This window comes from Phyllobates terribilis, unplaced genomic scaffold (genome assembly GCF_046119375.1).
Source record: "Phyllobates terribilis strain yellow unplaced genomic scaffold, ASM4611937v1 Scaffold_3__8_contigs__length_932513732, whole genome shotgun sequence".
Classification (NCBI taxonomy): Eukaryota; Metazoa; Chordata; class Amphibia; order Anura; family Dendrobatidae; genus Phyllobates; species Phyllobates terribilis.
The window spans coordinates 837,430,364-837,448,501 of record NW_027362763.1 but is presented as its reverse complement, the minus strand read 5'-3'; the positions used below and the strand labels follow the sequence as shown (position 1 = coordinate 837,448,501).

At 43.1% G+C, this 18,138-nt stretch overlaps 1 protein-coding gene across 3 annotated transcripts in view; it reads left to right on the top strand.

Moving 5' to 3' along the window:
* RIN2 (Ras and Rab interactor 2) overlaps positions 1-18,138 on the top strand; it is a 175,333-nt gene that overhangs the window by 65,357 nt on the left and 91,838 nt on the right. The gene's annotated exons all lie outside the window — the stretch shown is intronic.

Sequence of the window (18,138 nt, the reverse complement as noted above, 5' to 3'; positions counted from 1 at the left end):
TATGAGACACATTTCTGCTCCAAAGAGTTAATTATCTCATTCAGCTCTGCTACATGGAATCACTGCAATAGCTTTGTTTTTTGTTGAGAAGCTCCTGAAAATGTTACTAAAGACTGGAAAGCAAATTGATATTATGTGCTTAAGATGTAATAAATCTTTCTTCACACTGATGAGATACTGCGCTCTGTTTTGACACCAAGAGCAGCGCTCTTCTTAAAGGGAATCTGTCAGTAGGTTTTTGCTATTTAATCTGAGAGCAGCATAATGTAGAGGGAGAGACCCTGATTCCAGGGATGTGTCACTTTTTAGGCTGTGCACTGTAGTTTCAATACAATCAGTGATTTATCAGCAGGAGATTATCAGTGCAGGACTAGGTGTCACGTGCACAGCAGTCCAGCTAATCTGTGTAATGTCGCCTCCTCCACTGTTTGGCAGCTTGCTGACAATGTGCAGTGTACACAGGAAGCTGCCGATCAGTGGTGGGGGCAGGGTTATACACGGCTCAGCATTCTGAGCTCTGCTCCATCTACAGCAGAGAAAACAGGGATTCTATCCACCTGCACCAAGCAGCCCAGTAAGTGACACATCACTGAAATCAGGTGCTCTGCCCCTACATCATGCTGCTATCAGATTCCATCGCAAAAACCTGGTGATAGATTCCATTTAAAGTCATCAGAACTTGGTGGTCTCTAAGTCAGTGCAATTCATTTGGATCCTTTTGAAAATGGATCCCTCATCTTGAAACATCTGAGTAATATGGAGATAAAATTAAGAACTAAGGTTAGATGAATGTGGTTAAAGGCTGGTCAAGCCTCCTAATCCTTACAGTGAATGACTGCCCTTGAATATCATTGTTTTGGCTCAAAATATTGAAAATTCTGTACTTCCTGCTCTACATACAACCCCTGTGCATAGACGTAGAGGTAAAACATAACTCTTCGGCTGTCCGCAGAATACTGCATCGTTGATCTCAATGATAAAAAATAGTATGCAGTAAGCGCCCCCTAGTGGTGGCTGCAGGCAGCCTGGATGTCACCTCTTACATCTATGTCTATGCATGGGATTTGGAGCTCTGTATCAGACTGCCGTCATGATAGATTAAGAAAGGAATCAATGTAGAATATCAGATCTAAAATCGAGACGGTATTGTAATGTGGACGCTTACGCTCGGCTGGGGTACAAAAATGATCATTTCTCCACTGGATAGGTTCTAATTGTTTAATTGGAGTGGGTCCCAGCGCTGGGGGCACCACAGTCACCAGCCCTGTGTTTCCCCTGGAACTGCAGCCAGGAGCAGTAGAATTGAGCAGCTGCTCAGAGCTGCACTCTGCTATCTAATTGCATTGCCGCCGCCATACTCATCTGCTCCGTGCCACGTTCTTGTGGCCAGGGGAGAAGCCTTGCTCCGGCGATTGGTGTGGACACACTCCGATCTAAAAATCTGTGTGAAAATGTATGAATAATAAATAATAATAATAAGACTGAAATATCTCTTTAAATGGTCCTGGACAAAGCGTAGCTAGGAGCCCATGTACAATGCTGTAGCCGCGGGGCAGTGCCCACGTAGCAGCCGGGATCTCAAATGACTTGGAGCTTTCCCATCTCAATACAAAATCTTATGAGATATCATCTTGACGTGCTATCAATTTATGATTGGGGGGTTTTACCTATGTGCCCCCGATCGAACCTGAGGATTAGGCCACATTCAGGCATCCATGTGTAACGTGTTCCCTCAGTGTTTTCACAGATAGAATGCGCATCCATTATAATCTATGGGGCTGTACACATGTCCATGGGTGACATTGTTTTTTTTATCCGAGAGCTTTTCATTTTTTAGGGTATGTTCACACTAAGTTTTATGATGAGGATTATTTTCTGGCTGGAAAATCGACATAAAAAAATATTACAACGCATGTTTTTTTGCGCAGTTTTGTGAGAACACACCTTATTTTTTACTGTTTTTATATTTTTTCAGCTGCTTTTCATTGCGCTTTTGATTATAAAGTGTAGCAAAAATTGTGTTTTTTGGCACATTTCCTCTGCAAAACTCTCGCCCCAAAAAATGCATAAAAAACACTGAAAAAATGTGTATTTTTCCACAGTTTACTCAAGGAGAATGCGCTAAAGAATTGACATTGTTATTTTCGAACAAGCACTAAAAACACAGGGGAAAAAACGTGCACTGCAGGCGCATTTTCTCATTCAAATGAAGGGGAACCTTGTTGCAAGCGGATTTAAAGCATTTTTTAATGTTGAGTTTGGCTCAGAATCCGCACCAAAAAAACATTTCCAAAAACTCTGTGTGAACTTTAAGGCTATGTTCTTAATAAGCGCTTTTTAGTGGGGTTTTTTCTGCAGGAAAACCTGATCTCTTGGCAGTAAAGTTTCTGCCTCCAAAAAGCAGGTTTTACTTGGTTTTTGCTTATTTTTTTGCTGCGTTTTTTTTTTCACTGTGCATTTATCTCTTTGCACGTTGATAAAGTTCAGTGACAAAAAAAATTACCTATTCAACTTGTGTTTTTTCAGCATTTTTGTCACCACCCATTACTTTCAATGGGTGAAAAATGCTGCAAAAACCCTGAAAGAAGTGACATGCTCTATTGTGCAAAAAACCATACAAAGCACAAAATCGTGATGACACAAAAAACAATGTGCGTGCACGAGATTTCCGAAATCTCATAGACTTTACTGGTACTGTAAAACGCAGCAAAAAAAAATTGCAGCAAAAAACGCTGAAAAATCGCCTCGTGTGAACATGGCCTAATGGGCAATAGAAGCTTGGAATTTTTATTTTGTTGTATACAAGACTGATGGTACAAATGGACACGTGGATGAAAAATGGGTGATATCAGATCCAGGAAACACGTTTTTTTCTTGTATTCAAAAGAAAATAGAAGTCTGAATGAGGCCTTAAGGGGATTTTTCATTTCACACATCATAAAGTGATAACATTTCCTATGCTATTAAGTTAATATATTTTAGCTTTGGAAAATTTTGAATATGTGCATTAAAAGCAAAATAGGATGTGTAATAATGACGAGAGTATTAACAGGACCCTAAATTCCATCATGCACTGAGGATGATGTGCTGGTGAATTGTTATCAGCCATTTTTGTACTGCCTGAACTAATCCTCAGTTGGATTTACTGACATAGGAACAGAGAACTTCTGCTACCATGATTATAGCTATTTTATCATTGTGGGTGGAGGAAATACGCCATTTTATAACCATATATAAGCCGTATTCCCGGTCTGCTAGGATTATTAGGGGACAAGGATCAGTATTTTACCATTCCTGAGTGCCGCTTTCTAGAAGCACCTGCTATTTCGGTCAGATACTTGTTTCATTTTCCCATCGACTTTCCAAGTGAAGCTTGGAAGCTCCTGAGCTTTTCCTTCTGCTAAGCAGAACCACATGCGGACTTGTGAGCCAGGCCGGGGAGCCGGCTCTCTGGTGGAGCGCTCCCTTACTAAATGAATTTTGAATTGTGTAAACCATTGCCAATTTTACATTTTTCTACAAACCCTGCAATTTATGCTGTGCCAGTTTAGAGAATGTGGAAATTCTGTAAATATTCATATAGAAGTAGGGTGTGTTACTGGTGGGGATGATGGGGGTATCGTGTGATCCAGCTTTCACTAGCATGCCTGTCTGTATGAAGAAAGCCGAAATGTGGCGACAATGCAGGTATGTGTATGAAGTCTGTGCAATGCTTTGCACCCTTTTTTTCTATATGAAAAGCTTCTTACTAATGTTATGCCCCATAATTGATTAGGTATTTATCGCACATATTGTCGATCAGTTTTTAGTAATGCTGCCGGTGGTAGAAATCAGCCATAGATGAGTCTTCCATAGATTAAGCCTCAGGGTGGAGACAAATCTCTTGTAAGATTCCCTATATCTATTACATCTCCAGAAGGAAAATCAGTACCCACCGTACACTGCATTAAAGGGGTATTTCCATCTCCAGTATCCTATCCCAATATGTAGTAGGTGTAATAATAATAATGTTAGCAAATACCTCCAATTAGAAATTTAGTATAGTTCTTCTGATTCGCTATGTCGGGTACCTCATGTGCAGGGTATTGCAGAGCTTAGGTATCCATGGTTACGACCACTAACAGCCAACTTACTAACTGTTACTACACGAGTGGTAAATGGGTGAGCAAATGAATCACACTATTATTGATACATATGATATGTTAATTCAATTTCTATCACAGCAGTGAAGACAGATACTCACAAGAGGTAAAAACCAGATTGCCCAAAATAATCAATGTTTTCAAAGAAGTAATGAAAAACAGAAAGGGGCCAACATATTGAAGTACAGTACGTACCCAGTGGTATTGATTATGGCTTACCTATACAAACGCACCCAACATGCGTTTCGCATCTAGCTTCATCAGAGGAACCATTATCAATACCTCTGGGTATGTACTGTATTTCAATATGTTGGACCTATCTGTATTTCATTGCTTTCCCTATGCATTGATAATTTTGGGCTATCTGGTTTGTACCTCAATTGAGCTATCATTTAATATCATGTATATCAATATTTAGTGTGGTCCTTTTGCTCACCCATTTACTGCAATGATCTTTTATGTGTCTGACCTTTTATGATTATCAATTTCTTTTAATTTTACATGGCTAAAAAGATATTTTTATCAATCCTCTGAGTTTTGCACAATTCGTGAATAAGAATTTTTTGGTCTTATTGTGTATATGGCTTTTTGTATTTATGTTCTTAAAATACTAATATAGGTTGGGTGATTACTAGTGTTGAGCGAGTATGTTCTATTAACCCTTCGCCGAGTATGCTCGGGCCGAGCTCCAAGTATTTACAGCTGCTCGGTGATGTGGTTGAATCGCTCCCGTGTGCATGATTTGCGACTGTTTGACAGCTTTATTACATGGGAGGAATGTCTATTTCTTACACATTCCTCACATGTAATAAAGCTGTTAAACAGTTGCAAATCATGCACACGGGAGCGATTCAACCATATCACCGAGCAGCTACAGTGCCTACAAGTAGTATTCAACCCCCTGCAGATTTAGCTGGTTTGATAAGATGTAAATAAGTTAGAGCCTTCAAACTGCAAACGAGAGTAGGTTTTATGAACAGAAGCATAAATCTTACAAACCAAAAAGTTATGTTGCTCAGTTGAATTTTATTAAATTTTAAACATAAAAGTGTGGGTCAATTATTATACAACCCCTATGTTTAATATTTTGTGGAATAACCCTTGTTTGCAATTACAGCTAATAATCGTCTTTTATAAGACCTGATCAGGCCAGCACAGGTCTGTGGAGTTATCTTGGCCCACTCCTCCATGCAGATCTTCTCCAAGTTATCTAGGTTCTTTGGGTGTCTCATGTGGACGTTATTCTTGAGCTCCTTCCACAAGTTTTCAATTGGGTTAAGGTCAGGAGACTGACTAGGCCACTCCAACACCTTGACTTTTTCCCTCTTGAACCAGGCCTTGGTTTTCTTGGCTGTGTGCTTTGGGTCATTGTCTTGTTGGAAGATGAAATTACGACCCATCTTAAGATCCTTGATGGAGGAGCGGAGGTTCTTGGCCAAAATCTCCAGGTAGGCCGTGCTATCCATCTTCCCATGGATGCGGACCAGATGGCCAGGCCCCTTGGCAGAGAAACAGCCCCACAGCATGATGCTGCCACCACCATGCTTGACTGTAGGGATGGTATTCTTGGGGTCGTATGCAGTGCCATCCAGTCTCCAAACGTCACGTGTGTGGTTGGCACCAAAGATCTCGATCTTGGTCTCATCAGACCATAGAACCTTGAACCAGTCTGTCTCAGAGTCCTCCAAGTGATCATGAGCAAACTGTAGACGAGCCTTGACATGACGCTTTGAAAGTAAAGGTACCTTACGGGCTCGTCTGGAACGGAGACCATTGCGGTGGAGTACGTTACTTATGGTATTGACTGAAACCAATGTCCCCACTGCCATGAGATCTTCCCGGAGCTCCTTCCTTGTTGTCCTTGGGTTAGCCTTGACTCTTCGAACAAGCCTGGCCTCGGCACGAGAGGACACTTTCAAAGGCTGTCCTGGCCGTGGAAGGCTAACAGTAGTTCCATAAGCCTTCCACTTACGGATGATGCTCCCAACAGTGGAGACAGGTAGGCCCAACTCCTTGGAAAGGGTTTTGTACACCTTGCCAGCCTTGTGACCCTCCACGATCTTGTCTCTGATGGCCTTGCAATGCTCCCTTGTCTTTCCCATGTTGACCATGTCTGAGTGCTGTTCACAAGTTTGGGGAGGGTCTTAAATAGTCAGAAAAGGCTGGCAAAAGAGATCTTTAATCCACACATGTGAAGCTCATTATTCTTGGTGCCTGAACTACTTCTTAATACTTTTGGGGGACCAAACAGAATTCTTGTGGTTTAAGGGGTTGAATAATAAATGACACTCTGAATTAACTTTTAACGTTTAAAAAAAAATAAATAAAAAAATTTGCTGCAGTGCATTTCCCACTTCCAGGCTGATCTACAGTACAAATGTCACAATGCCAAGTTAATTCCGCATGTGTCAACCAGCTAAATCTGCAGGGGGTTGAATACTACTTGTAGGCACTGTATAAATACTCGGAGCTCGGCCGAGCATACTCGGAACAGAACATACTCGCTCAACGCTAGTGATTACACAAAGCCAAATGAACAAGCAAAAGTGTAAAACAAGGGGGACAAAGTGAAGCGAATGCAGGAGGCTTAGGGATGATTTTTGAGTTGAGTGGAAGGAATATTACTAAAATATATTTAAAAAAAATCTGTCTCCAGGTTACACAGTACAGCAGTACAGAACGGCCCATCTTGCTAAATAGTTCTCTCGTCCCTGATGGGGCTAGCGTACTTACTTTGTAAATCCTTGTGAGATGGCTTTATAATCTTGCTATTAAAATGAGCATTTTAAGTGTCCAGCTAAAGCTGCACCCATACATTTCTCATTCAATATCAAACAAGAAAACTTATAGAAAGCATCATACAGTAGATTCTACGTGGATTTTCAAAGGAAGTCCACAAGCCTCATCAGGCCCAACCAATCTATTTTATAATGTATTCAGTTTTTACTGTGATATCCGGTGACTTAATATGTATGCCCCAAGTACATTTCTACATTTTTTTTTAAAACTGGATCCAAGATTGTCTAAAAATTTATAAAAAGTATATACTTATCTACTTTTTTCCCAACTGCTCTTACATCTAAACCCATTGTGGGCTAAAAAATGATTGGCTGCAGCAGTCACAGCCCTCTGCGCTAAAAGAGGAAGCGGTATACATGGGCGGGGTTTAGGACCCTGCCCAAGTAGACCGCTTCTTCTTTTAGCGCAGAGGGCTGTGCCTGCTGCAGCCAATTATTTTTTAGCCCTCAATGGTTTTAGATGAAAAAAAAAGAGTGTTGGACAACCCTTGTCAAAATTTGGCTGATCATCTAATTCCCCGTGTCTGCTACTTTCACCCTCTGCAGAGAGCTAGTGAAAGCTGGAAACAGCTAGATGTTTCTCCTGCCATGGCTTCTGCAGGGGATATGTAGTATTACATGGCGGCCATTCAAGGAATACAAATGGGTTGAATCCTCCAAAGCACACAGTGTTTCTACGTGCTGACTCATAAAGCCAGGACCCTAATGTTACATCCCTGGCGGCGTGCTTGCATAGTTCACCACCTCCCACTATGCAAGACCGCAATCTTACCTGTCAGTCCAGTCTGCAATCCCTGCTCCAGTTCATGCTATGTGCATTTCTCTTGACTGACTGCTTAGGGCGGCAGCCCAGTTACTTCCTGATTCTTATAGCTGCTGTGGGCGCACCCCTAATGCATGTCCAGCCTATTGCTGTGAGTCACTGGATATTTTAACCCCCTCCACCCAGTAGGAGGTGCCTGAGAAACACCTTCACTCAGTTTGTCTTTGCAACTGTATTGCCAGGTTCTGTCCTGTTATCTCTGACTTCTAGTCTGTTTCCGCCACTCTGGGGGCTGCATTCCCAGACCTGTTATCTCTGACTTCTAGTCTCTTTCCGCCTCTCTGGGGACTGTATTCCCAGGCTCGTTCTTGTATCTCTTGCAGTAGTAGTTCCTGTCTGAACTGTATCCTAGCCTGTTACCTGTTTGTCTCTATGTCTGTACCTTCCCTTTTCCTGCAGTATCTGAACCTCCACCTAACTCCAACTCGTTGTCTCTGTACTTCTGTTTGTGAGTTTTGTGTCCACTCGCTACTCCATAGGAAGTACCTTGTGTGCATCTGGTTCTGCTTGTCCCTTTTCCCTTCCTCTGTATCTTCCTGTATTTTCCAGTCTGTTCCATGTGAACAGCGCCCTGTCCTCTCTGCCTTGTCCACCGCACCTGCGGTTTCGCTCCGCTCTATCTTGCCCACCGCTCCGGCAGCTTCTCTCTACTCTGCCTTGCTCACTGCACCAGCGGTTTCTCTCTGCTCTGCCTTGCCCACCGCTCCGGCGGCTTCTCTCTGCTCTGCCTTGCCCACCGCTCCAGCGGCTTCTCTCTGCTCTGCCTTGCTCACCGCTCCGGCGGTTTCTCTCTGCTCTGCCTTGCCCACCGCTCCGGCGGCTTCTCTCTGCTCTGCCTTGCCCACCTCTCCGGCGGCTTCTCTCTGCTCTGCTTGCCCACCGCTCCGGCGGTTCCGCTCTGCTCTGCCTTGTCCACCGCTCTGGCGGTTCCGCTCTGCTCTGCCTTGCCCACCGCACCTGCAGTTTTCACTTCGGTCTGCTTGCTCACCGCACCAGCAGTTCCTCTCTGCTCTGCCTTGTCCTCCGCTCCGGCGGTTTTGCTTTACTGTGCTTGTCTACCGCATCTGCGGCTCTGTACCTGTCTCCCAGTCTGTACTGGACCCTATCCAGCCTGCGCTCCAACCTGCTAGTACCTCCCGGTCTGCACTCCAGCCGTGCTTGCCAGTGCCCACCTGTCTGCATACCAGCCGTGCTTGCCAGTGCCCACCTGTCTGCATACCAGCTGTGCTTGCCAGTGCCCACCTGTCTGCATACCAGCCGTGCTTGCCAGTGCCCAACTGTCTGCATACCAGCCGTACTTGCCAGTACTCACCTGTCTGCATACCAGCCGTACTTGCCAATACCCACCTGCCTGTATGCCAGTCTAACCTGCCTGTTCCTGCATTCCCTGGTGTGGGTCAACAACTGTGACCGGGGTCTGACCTGGAGTCGCACCTGGTCCCTCTGCTCGGTTCCTCCTTGGTCCACGGAGTCGACTAAGCCGCCGTGCGACCTTGGTCGGATCGGGTTGATACTTAGTTACGCCCCTCCAGGCACTCCTCGGTTCATGGTCCAGTGGGATCACTAAGTACGCTCACGCCATTCAGTCCGGGCGCGAGCTTAACACCTAATAATATATAATAAATATGGCATAAATAATAAATGGGACAGAGTTACTATTCCCCCTTGTCATCAGATTATAATCCTTTTGTAACTTTTATATATAATTTAGCAAAACAATCATAACTCAAAAATGATTTTGCTCCCTGTTTATTTGACCACAGATTTTAATCACGTTTCCAGTGCTAATTACCCATATATTATTTGTAGCAACCACATAACCACATCCATTATGCAAAGTTACTTCCAACTGGGAAATTCTTATGTCTCCGAGCTTTTTCATTCTGACTGTAGAGCTGATGTCATTTTTAGTAGAGGAAGAGGACATCCACTTAGTGAGCGTCTGCTGGTATGTAGAGACAGAGATCCCCAGAGTTCAGAGAGAAGAAACTTAGAATGTAGATGACAATGTGCCGTTCCTGAAAGGCTAACAAGTTCTACAAGATGCCATCATGTGTAGAAGGTGATTGTTATTATTTAGGTATTGAATGATGATGGTATCAGGCACAGATTGGAAGTATTTCGGATATAAATATATATTATCATCTAATCAGTATAATCATTTAAGTAAAAAGCACCTATGTATCATTATATATAATCAATCTTAATCTGCCCTAATATTGTCACCACTGACAGGTAAAGTAAATAATATTTATAATCAATGTTACACGCACGCCGCTAGGTTCAGATAGGGGCGAGACAGGTTACATGAATTCTTTGGAATCCAAGGGGTACCGTTACTAAGGGCGACCATAGACTATGTGCTGCAGCTTCTCTCAGGCTCACAGGGGTATTGACCCTCAGGCACACACATAGGTTGTTTCACTTGCTGACCAGACACACTTGACAAGAGTCCTCATAAACGGTAGAACAGTAGCATTTAATAAGAAGCCGCACAGTCAGTGTAAGTTAAATCTTATGCGCAACAGTCTCCAGTGACAAACAGTACAGTTTCCTTAGCAGCACAGCAGTTCACAGTCTTCCCAGTAGTATAGGACAGCACAGTTCTAATGCAAAGGCACATTAATGACCACAGCATTCTTTACAGCACAGTGAGATGGAGGCGAGGGGGGGGCTTTGCTGAGGGAGATGATCCCTGTGACACCATTTCTTCCAGTCCTTATCTTTCTGCCTGACAATACTCTGCACCGCTAGTTCAGGAACTCTACTTGACCTGTGGTTAGCTTCACTCCTGACTTGAATCCTTTTCACTTGCAGGGACGCTTCTGTGAGATACAGAATCCACACACCACCTTTCTCTTCAGCTCCAGCCAGACAGTAAACAACTTCCCCACAATCTCCCTGGGGCTCTAATAAAACACTCCCCTTCTCCTGTGACTGTGTTAACCCCTCTAGTTGCTGGATGCTTTTAAAGCACCAGCACTACTTCTGCATGTCACACTCTGCAAAAGCACTACTTCTGCATGTCACATCAAGTTACAATGGCACCTGTGAATGGGCAACAAGTGAACAGTCAGTTCTTGAAATTGATGTGTCTGAAGCTGAAAAAATATCATTGCATGAGGATCTGAGCCACTTTGCCCAAGGACCAAAGTTTGATGGCTGGAGAACTGTGTCAGAGCATCTCCATAATGATAAGTCTTTTGGGATGTTCCTCATATGCAGGGATTAATACCTACCAAAACTGTCCAAAGAAGGAGAACTGGTGAACTGGCGACAGGATCATGAGTGCCAAAAGCTGATGTGCCTGAGAAGTGAGTCAATCAGGTCTGATCCAACAGTAGGGGTACTGTATCCGAAATGTGAAAATATTACTGCTGGCTATGATAGATGGGTAAAACAGGAGATACTTGACACTCCAAAATGTATAGCAGAATTTTTATTAGGCAATCTAAACAACAATTCAGTGATGTTTCGGTCCCAAGGCATGGGCCTTCATCAAAACACAGATTGTTCAGTAACGTGGAAGTGTCCTCAGTTGGGTGATAGTGATATGGAGTAGGCGAGCGTAATCGCGTGGTCCTGGGCGCTATGATGGGTATCAGGATACACAGTGCGTAGGGAACATATGGTACGAGGAATCGCTATGGGATGAAGACACGCAGGTAGAGATAATGAGATTCTCTGGGTAATGTCCTACACGTGCCACCTACCACTGGCGTCTTATTTTGAAGCTCCAAGTCTGGGCAGCTTTTTGCTGGGCTCTACTTCTATAAAGATTCATGTGAAATGGAGATAGTCACAATTTCTTAATTTTTTTTTTCCAGAATCAATGCCACTGTGACCCATAGGCCATGTCTGGTATTGCAGCTCAGGCCTATTTCCTTGACTAAAACCAGATTTTATCTAATCAACTCCTGTAGGATTACTTACAACATTTCAATTCACAAGCATTTTTCTTGAAGGTTTCTCAGTTTCAGTGTTAGGGAGATGAAGAGAAATACTTCAGGCGTTGCCTCGAAGTCCATCAGATCATCTAAGGACAGCGCTGTGCACAGGGGGTGCTTATGTTCGGCTCTCCATGTGTTGCCTGCTCATATCAAGATCAGAGACTCTTCTAATCCATCCTGTGCCCAGACTGGTAATTATCTCTTATTAAAGGAAAACTAACTGGGTAAAACGGGATGGCAAACTCTGGAGGTCTGGAAGAAGTGCAGATTTATATTGTAGTGAAATGCAGGAAAAGTTTCTTCTACTAGCTATTATTATATGTTATGATCCTAAAAAATGTTTACATTTTTATAAAGGTGAACTCCTCTGCTCACATACCCTGCTGAAAAGGAGGATAATCAAGCTTCAGGGGGAGTGATAACAGTGCTCATTGTGTGACAGTTACAGCTCCCTGCACCGCCCCGATGACTGGAAGTTAGCGGCTGCAGGGAGAAAAAAACTTCATTTTCTCCTTGTAGCTGCTACTCTAGTTAGCCAGATAAACAGGATTTAAATTTTATTTATCTGCAGATTACCACTATATTTGCATGTAAGCAGTGTTTCTGGAGTAGACAGGTTGTCTTGAATTTTAACCAACATGCTTTTGAATATAGGTATGGCCACTTAATTAAAGAAAACTGTCTGCCAGAAGTTTTGCATATACTATTTATTGATCACAACATAGAGAGTAATTCATTGGTTACAATGCCATAACTTAGTATTTTGTAGCATAATCTCTTGCTCTAATTACTGCACCACACTGACGGGGCATTGAAGCCACTAAGGTATTCAAGACATCTTGAGGGATCTTGCTCCATTCCATTTGCAAATCTGCAAACAATTCATCTTTATTGTTATGGGTACGGGCCCCAACTTATCGCCCTAACTCATCCCAAAGGTGCTCTATAGGGTGTAAATCAGGTGATTGGCTTGGCCATTGCAACAGGCGAACATTTTTCTTTGCTAACCAATTTTTGACTAAATTGGATGTGTGCTTAGGATCATTGTCTTGCTGGAATTTCCATCCCCTGCCTACTTTGGTTTTACCATGTGGCAGCATTACATTCTCCAGTATATCCTTGTGCATGGTAGCATTCATATTTCCATCAATTCTATGCAGAAGGCCAATGGCAGATGCAGAAAAGAAGCCCCAAACCATGTCATTACCACCACCATGTTTCACTGTAGGTGTTTGATACCTTACATCATTACGTTTTCCAATTGGGCAGTATACACTGTGTGCAGAATTATTAGGCAAATGCGTATTTTGATCACTTTGATACTTTTTATACATGTTGTCCTACTCCAAGCTGCATAGTCTTGAGAGCTAACTACCAATTAAGTAAATCTGGTGATGTGCATCTCTGTAATGAGGAGGGGTGTTGACTAATGACATCAACACCCTATATAAGGTGTGCTTAATTATTAGGCAACTTTCTTTCCTTTGGCAAAATGGGTCAGAAGAGAGATTTGACGGGCTCTGAAAAGTCCAAAATTGTGAGATGTCTTGCAGAAGGATGCAGCAGTCTTGAAATTTCCAAACTTTTGAAGCGTGATCACCGAACAATCAAGCGTTTCATGGCAAATAGCCAACAGGGTCGCAAGAAGCGTGTTGGCCAAAAAAGGCGCAAAATAACTGCCCATGAATTGAGGGAAATCCAGCGTGAAGCTGCCAAGATGCCATTCGCCACCAGTTTTGCCATATTTCAGAGCTGCAACGTTACTGGAGTATCAAAAAGCACAAGGTGTGCGATACTCAGGGACATGGCTAAGGTAAGGAAGGCTGAAAAACGACCCCCTTTGAACAAGAAACATAAGATAAAACGTCAAGAATGGGCCAAGAAATATCTTGAGACTGATTTTTCAAAGGTTTTATAGACTGATGAAATGAGAGTGACTCTTGATGGGCCAGATGGATGGGCCAGAGGCTGGATCAGTAAAGGGCAGAGAGCTCCACTCCGATTCAGACGCCAGCAAGGTGGAGGTGGGGTACTGGTATGGGCTGGTATCATCAAAGATGAACTTGTGGGACCTTTTTCGGGTTGAGGATGGAGTGAAGCTCAACTCCCAGACCTACTGCCAGTTTCTGGAAGACAACTTCTTCAAGCAGTGGTACAGGAAGAAGTCGGTATCTTTCAAGGAAAACATGATTTTCATGCAGGACAATGCTCCATCACATGCATCCAACTACTCCACAGCGTGGCTGGCCAGTAAAGGTCTAAAAGAAGAAAAAATAATGACATGGCCTCCTTGTTCACCTGATCTGAACCCCATAGAGAACCTGTGGTCCATCATAAAATGTGAGATCTACAGGGAGGGAAAACAGTACACCTCTGGGAACAGTGTCTGGGAGGCTGTGGTGGCTGCTGCACACAATGTTGATCGAAAACAGATCAAGCAACTGACAGAATCTATGGATGGAAGGCTGTTATGTGTCATCATATAGAAAGGTGGCTATACTGATCACTAATTTTTTTGGTCTTTGTTTTTGCATGTCACAAATGTTTATTTCTAAATTTTGTGCACTGATATTGGTTTACCTGGTGAAAATAAACAAGTGAGATGGGATTATATTTGGTTTTTATTAAGTTGCCTAATAATTCTGCACAGTAATAGTTACCTGCACAAACAGATATCCTCCTAAGATAGCCAAATCTAAAAAAAAACCACTCCAAGTTCCAAAAATATTAAGCTTGGATATTTATGAGTCTTTTGGGTTGATTGAGAACATAGTTGTTGATCAATAATAAAAATAATCCTCTAAAATACAACTTGCCTAATAATTCTGCACACAGTGTATATAGTGTTTGCCATCACTACCAAACAGATTGAACTTGAATTCTTCCTACCACAACACCTTAGACCAATCTGTCTCTTTCCATTGCTGTGTTCTTTGGCAAACTGAAGTCGGACCTTCCGGTTCTTTGCAGAGATGAAAGGCTTCTTGACTGGAACTCGTGCATTCAACCCTTCTGCTCTTGGTCGTCGCACCACAGTTTGACGACTCACTTTGACCCCATATTCTTTGTTCATTTCGTGCAAAATCTGTACAGGGCTTTTATGGACATTAGATACTGACTTTTTCTTAATAAAGTGATCAACTCTGGAGGAAGTTTTCCATGGTCGTCCACTTCTAGGTTTGTCAGCTGTTCCATAACCTTCTTTTTCTTTCTTTAATATACGTGACACTTGACTCTGAGAACAGGTGAATTCCCTAGCTACCTCCTTTTCGCTTTTACCTGACTTCACTCTCCGAATAATAAGATTCCTGACATCTGGTGATAAATTTGGCTATGTCCTTGCCATGTTTTAATGTTTTAACCTAAAAACACAAAAAAATAAAAAAATTTAGGCTAATCCATGACAAAATATGCAAAGCATTTGGTCCAGCAATGTTGAAAACTAACACACCAAGGGATAAAACAATGTCAAACACAATTTTCATCCTTATAGCTGACAACCATTTGCTTCTGGTTTACTAAAATCACCAGGAAAATGGCATCACAGCAATCAGACAGAAGCCCCTGTATAAAAAACTTGGGATGCTGTGTAAAATGTAAAGAAAACAAGAATGTGACGATTTGGAAATCTCTTATAGTCATAGCCAGAACACAGATCAGAAGACATTTTTCCATTTCATTTGAAAAAAATTATTTGTTTATAAATTGGTGGCCGCAACATATCTAAAAAAAAAAAAAAGTCAAGTCAGGTTGGAAAAGTAAGTGGTACTAATGAAAAACAGCCAGAGTCAGTTTTCAATTAAGCCACATGACTGTATAAAAAGAGCATGTTTAGAGAGGCAGAGTCTCTCAGAAGCAAAGATGGTCAGAGATTCACCAATCTGTGAATAACTGCGTCTTCAAATTGTGTAATAATATCAGTAAAATTTTCCGCTGCATATAATTGCAAAGATTTTTAATGTCTCATCATTTAAAATACATCTCATCAAAAGATACAGAGATTCTGGATAAATTCATGTGCACAAAGAACAAGGATCATACTCAATATTAGATGCTCGTGATCTAAGGGTCCTCAAGCCGCACTGCACTAAAAACAAGCATGGCTCAGGAAAGCTTCCAGAAATTATTATCTGTGAACACAATTCGCCATGCAATCCACAAATGCAAGTTAAAGAAGTTGTGCACTACTTGGACAACCCCTGTTCATACCCCTCGCTTGGCCCCCATAAAATAATGAAGCACATACTCACCTCCCATGCTGGCGCCGTTCCCGCGGTGTCGCACTTGTTCTCCCCGGGGCTCCCGTGCGGTTCTTGTGACATGTAACACCAGCGCCCAATCAGCACTGTCCCCTCCTCCTCTCGAATTGAGAATGAACAGGAAGTCCGAGAGCAGCTGCAGCCAGGACTTCCTCTTCATGTTTGAATTGTCTGAAGGCGGAGACAGTGACGCCAGCGCTGATTGGGCGCCGGCGTCACGTATCACAACTGGAGCCCCGGGACCACGAGTGCTGACACCGTGGGAACGGCGCCGGCATGGAAGGTGATTATAAGCTTCTTTATATTATCGGGTCAAAACATTTTGATCAAGAAGGGGTTGTCCAAGCAGTGGACACCTCCTTTAAAGCTCTATCATGTAAAGAATAAGCCATATATCCTCACAATCCAGAAACTCTTCTGTTCTCTCTGGGCCAAATCTCAGTCTTATCTGGATAAAATGGAAAGCTGTTCTGATCAGATGAATCAAAATTTGAAATTCTTTATGGAAATCACAAACTTCGTGTACTGCAGACTCAAGAGGAGAGGACCATCCAGCTTGTTATCAGCGCACAATTCAAAAATCTGCATCTCCGATAGTATGGGGCTGCATTAGTGCCTATGGCATGGGCAGATTACACGTCTTGAAAAGCATTGTCAATGCTGAACATTATATAAAGTTTTTAGAACATCATATGCTCCCATCCAGACATCTATTTCTGGGAATACATTGCATATTTCAGCAAGACAATGCTAAACCACATACTACATCCATCACAACAGCATGGCTTCACAGGAGAAGAGTTCAGGTTATGAACTGGTTGCCTGCAGTCCAGAACTTTCACCAATAAAAAACAAAAAATCTGATAAAGTCCCAGGATTGTTGAGGAGCTAGAATCCTACATCAGACAAGAATGGGACAACAGTCATTTCCCAAGACTCGAGTTATTGGTATCCTCATTTCCCACACATTTACAGACTGTTGTAAAAAGAAGCGGGGATGCAACACAATGGTAGACATGGCTCAGCTGCAACATTTTTTTAGATGTGTGTCTGCCATTAATTTCTAAATGAGTTTATTTCTTCAAATGAAATGGAAAAATGTCTGACTTTCCACTTCTGATCTGTGTTCTATATTTTGTTGTGAATAAAATATGGCAATAAGAGATTGCCAAATTATTGCATTCTTGTTTCGTTTTCTTTACTTTTTACACAGCATGCCAACTTTTGTGGAATTAGACTTGTAAGGCGCAGATATGTTAGTGCTCCCAGTGGTGGAGCACAGTATTGCAGATTTTATCTCTGACATATACCATATTTTTCGGACTATAAGACGCACTTTTTTCCTCCAAAATTTTGGAGGAAAATGGGGGGTGCGTCTTATAGTCCGAATGTTGGGGGAGGGTGTATATATGTGGAGTGTGGGGGGAGCGGTAGCGGTGGAGGAGCGGGGCACAGGAGGCAGCAGCCGCCCGCTGCAGCCTACACTGTCCCCGCTGCTAAAGAAAATGAATATTCACTGCTTCCCATGCCCATGGGGCGTGGGGAGCACTGAATATTCATGCTCCTTAATAGCGGCACACAGTGTAGCCGCGCTGCCGCTCCTGCTGCTGCCGGAATCGCCTGTGCCCACTGTTAAAGGGCATGAATATTCAACCTCTCTCCACGCCCATGGGTGTGGGGAGGGGGTGAATATTCATGCCCTTTAATAAGCGGGCACACGAGATAGCCGGCAGCAGCAGAAGCCGCAGCGCGGCTACGCTGTGTGCCGACTATGAAGGAGAGTGAAGTCACTGCTCCCCGCGCACACAGTCCCGGCGTGGGGAGCAGTGATTTCCGGCAGCTGATCTCTCCTTGTGAGCCGCGCATGGCAGTGACGTCATACGTGGCTCACATGTAGAGATCAGTGTGGGCAGACAGGATGCAGTGCTGGAGGAGAGAGAAGAGAGGTGAGTAGGAGTGTTTATTTTTTATTTATGTGCAGCATGATGGGGATTAGGGGGACCATGCATACCAGGATAGGGATTAGGGGGACCATGCATACCAGGATAAGGATGAGGGGTACCATGCATACCAGGATAGGGATTAGGGGTGCCATGCATACCAGGACAGGGATAAGGGGTGCCATGCATACCAGGACAGGGATGAGGGGTGCCATGCATCCCAGGA